The sequence below is a fragment of the Budorcas taxicolor genome, chromosome 6 (assembly GCF_023091745.1).
Source record: "Budorcas taxicolor isolate Tak-1 chromosome 6, Takin1.1, whole genome shotgun sequence".
In the NCBI taxonomy this organism is placed as follows: Eukaryota; Metazoa; Chordata; class Mammalia; order Artiodactyla; family Bovidae; genus Budorcas; species Budorcas taxicolor.
In genome coordinates this window covers 60,424,838-60,428,953 of record NC_068915.1, presented here as the reverse complement: position 1 = coordinate 60,428,953, position 4,116 = coordinate 60,424,838, and the positions used below count along the sequence as shown (strand labels likewise).

Genomic DNA, 4,116 nt, shown 5'->3' with positions numbered 1-4,116 from the left:
TTACCCTCCAGGCGTGGATTCAACTATTTCTCCAGTGAGTTACAGTATTGCGAAAGGCAGGATCTGGGTATTCAAGCTTTTCTCTAAAAATGCATATAATCCAGAGAAAGTTAAAATTCATGAATCATTTGTTTAAACTCCCTCAATGCCCAGCTTTGCTGAAATATTCACATGGAGTCATCAGGAGTCTAGAAGTTGGAAAGGAAGAACCAGTGAAAGGAAGAGGCCATGGAAATTGAAGGTCACTGGGCTTTGGACCAGAGGTGGCTTCAGTGATGCAAAAGGGGGAGTGAGATAGTGCCAAGACCAATTTAGATTATGTTGGAATTCTGCCCAGGGAGTGACTAGAGAGCCTGAGAAAATAATTTCTGCTTATTTTCCAGGTAGGCTCTGAAAATTGGTTGCCCTTTTTTTATCCAGTAATGCTGAGAGAGTGTATCCCCCTGAGCTACACATATGCTAATTCTTAGAGCAGTTTAAGAAATACGGCTTCCATACTGAGAATCCCTTAGTGTGAGGTGTGTATAGGTAAATGTATATTTCAGCATGCCTTCTTGTAAAAATTAAAACTCATAGTTTTTATTTTCAACACTCCTAATTGAAAACAATATTTGAATTTACTTGATTATAATATTTGGTTGCAAATTATTAAAGGCGCATATGTGCAGCATTTTAGGCAGCAATTTATAAAACATAGAAGCCAAGAATTTCTAAGTTATTTTCTAAAGTAATCAACATGCATTTAATAAAATGAAGCCTTTGCTCTTGAATTTGAACCGACCGATTTTTCTGGAATTCAGTATCACCTCTGTGATCTCTCTTTGTAGATAGCGTAATTAAAATGTTCAATTTGCCTTTTCTATTTTATGAAACAAAACAAAACATGAAGCCAGTAGTTAATTGTTTCCATATGATGGGGAACTTTCAAAAATGCTTAAAAATACAAAAGCAAATTTGAAACAGAAGGGTTTTGTTTTTGTTTGTTTTTCATTGAAGTCAACATCTTTGGAAGTTAAAAAAAAGAACAGACTAGTACATCTATGTACAATAGGACTATGGTTATTGTTCAGATGTATACATTACATGTTACAGATGCTTAGTAATTTTGTGAAACAGCACCCCTCCCGCCCCTGATTTTTTTTTTAAATTAAAGCATTAAATTGTACAAATTACAAATCTGTTCCAAAATATACTTACATTAAATAAAATACGCATTTCAGTAAGAGATCTACAGTGAATGACTGCATTCTGGGAAGCTTCACGACACGTAGGCAGGGCCGACATTCGTGGGAGGAGCTAAGAGACTTCGCACCAATCACAGTTTGTTTGTAATGGGTTTCTGACGGCCAATCTGCGGGCTACACTGAGCATCAGCATCACCTGCGCTGGACTGACGGGGGAGGGGAGAAGCAGCTCCAGCCTCGACGCGGAGTTCATTTTCAGTTCATTCTCAACAGCCTATACAGTACAGTTTCAAAAAAGTAAACACGTTAAGGTAAGCAGACAACTATTTAGAACCCCAGACACATTTTCTGGCTGTATTTATTTGGAACTCTCCGGTTACAATGGACGGTCGAGAAGAGGTTCTTCCTCAGGACAACACAGTCACAGGACTCGGACAAGCCGGCGGGACTGAGGGGAGCTGAGGATGGGGAGAGGTTCCTCTGGTTGCGGGTGGAGCCCATCTTCTCACGCACAGTCCACGGCCCTGCGGTCCTCTCCGTATATCATCTGACGTAGCGCTTGATGTAGTCCTCCATTTTATTCCGGAAGTCCTCCTTGTCTCGCAAATGATGTTCCGCAGCGTCAATATTCAGTGGATCATCAAAATTCAACAGATGAGTAAACAAAGAGTTTAATCCCCAAAGAACATCCTTCAGCATCCTTGTGGGGGCCCAGCTGGTGCCATCGATTGAGTGTTCTCTCAGTTCAGTTCAGTTCAGTCGCTCAGTCGTGTCCGACTCTTTGCGACCCCATGAATTGCAGCACGCCAGGCCTCCCTGTCCATCACCATCTCCCGGAGTTCACTCAAACTCACGTCCATCGAGTCGGTGATACCATCCAGCCATCTCATCCTCTGTCATCCGCTTCTCCTCCTGCCCCCAATCCCTCCCAGCATCAGAGTCTTTTCCAATGAGTCAACTCTTCGCATGAGGTGGCCAAAGTACCGGAGTTTCAGCTTTAGCATCAGTCCTTCCAAATAACACCCAGGACTGATCTCCTTCAGAATGGACTGGTTGGATCTCCTTGCAGTCCAAGGGACTCTCAAGAGTCTTCTCCAACACCACACTTCAAAAGCATCAATTCTTCGGCGCTCAGCTTTCTTTACAGTCCAGCTCTCACATCCATACATGACCACAGGAAAAACCATAGCCTTGACTAGATGGACCTTTGTTGGCAAAGTAATGTCTGCTTTTGAATATGCTATCTAGGTTGGTCATAACTTTTCTTCCAAGGAGTAAGCGTTTTTTAATTTCATGGCTGCAGTCACCATCTGCAGTGATTTTGGAGCCCCCCAAAATAAAGTCTGACACTGTACATATCTCACCGGTCTTGGTGATGTTGGGGTGCCAGATCCTGGTCAAGCATTTCACTTTGGGAGGCTTGGTTTGAGGAGCATGACAGTCGTCTCTCAGAATCTCACCACACAGGTCATCTCACAGATACAAAATCTTTGTAATGAAAATTTTTATCTTTGAGACCAAATCTAGAGAATATGTCACCATCCAAATCTGTAATTTTTCTAGTACTCAAATAGTGTCACCTTTTGAATCACCATGTTGTATGCATCAGAACCTTCAGTTTCAAACTGAAATTTTCCACCCTGGTAGTAACCCTCATCTGGGGTGACAGTTAGCTGAAAGCAATGGAGCTTGTTTGGATCAGGAAAATGCACTTTACACGTACAAGGTACATTAGCTTCAAGTTCTGCAACCTTTTTAACAAGCAGCCTGTCCTTCACAGATACCCGCGGAGTGGAGTCAGAGGCTGTGGCTGACACCCGGGACCCTTTAAGACCATCATCCCGCTTCAGCTTGCTTGCCAGCGTCAGCATCACTGCTGCTTTTTTCATGGGCACCCGGAGACAGGCGAGGCAGCCTGGCACCCAACACCATGCCCCAGCCGGCCTGTTGCAGCCAGACGCGGCCCCTCACAGCTAGCACCGGCTCCAGGCGGCGGGCCGGCTCCTGATTTTTAACCCTCAGTACATTCTTGAGAATGGAGAGTGGTACTAAAGCAATTACTCTTTGCCAAATAGTTACTTGGTATTTGATAAGCTAGTAAGGTTACACTGAAAATGAAAAGGGGCGCATTGTTTAAATATGCTGCTGGCCGCCATAAGTAAGTGAACTCAAGTGTATGGTCGCCAAATTGCCCTACATTAGCCCTTGACTCCTGAGTACTTTCTCCATTCAGGTCTTATGGGATTTCAGTGCATGGGATTAAACTAAGCAGACTGATGACTAAGGAATCACCATTTTTGGCAAATGAGTTATTTTCAAAGCCCAGTTTTATGGTTATCGGGAAAATTGTAACATAACTGAGTTCTTTTGGAGGTCATAAAGATCCAGCTCTCTTTTCTTACTTTCTGTTGAAAACTCTCCTTAGTGAGGCATTCATCCCCATAACCAAAGCCATTGCTTCTTATATTTCTTTAATCTTGATCTTGTTTGAAAGGAGTTATATCCAGAGCACAGTTTCTTCATCCATAACTAAATTTCTTTCGGACATTAAGACAGCTTGTATGTAATTATATAATTAAAAATCTTCCTTAATCTGAATTTTACTAAATCCATAACTGTTTTAGCCAGTAAAAGCAAATTATATTTTGGCTTTTCTAACTGATCTATATACTTTGAGCATCTCTTTTGGGACTGTATTTGCCTTTGAATTATGAGATAGAAAATACTGTCTGTGACTGTTAATGCTTGTGGAGGTAGCATCTGGTGTCCTTGTTCTGGGGCTGATGTTCATTTTACGGGCTGGATTCACATTTGAAATTAAAGTGGGATAAAAAGAGTTTTTTCCCACCAGATGCCTTCATCCTATTTTTATATAGCATATTGTTATTTCTAACTGTAAAAGTAGACATTATTGTGGAAAATTTGCATACCA

General features: G+C 41.8%; 1 pseudogene; it reads right to left on the bottom strand.

Annotated features, from left to right (window-relative positions):
• Nucleotides 1-1,727: 1,727 nt before the first annotated feature.
• On the bottom strand, nucleotides 1,728-3,055 carry LOC128049913 (NEDD8-conjugating enzyme UBE2F-like; annotated as a pseudogene).
• Between the last annotated feature and the right edge of the window lie 1,061 nt (nucleotides 3,056-4,116).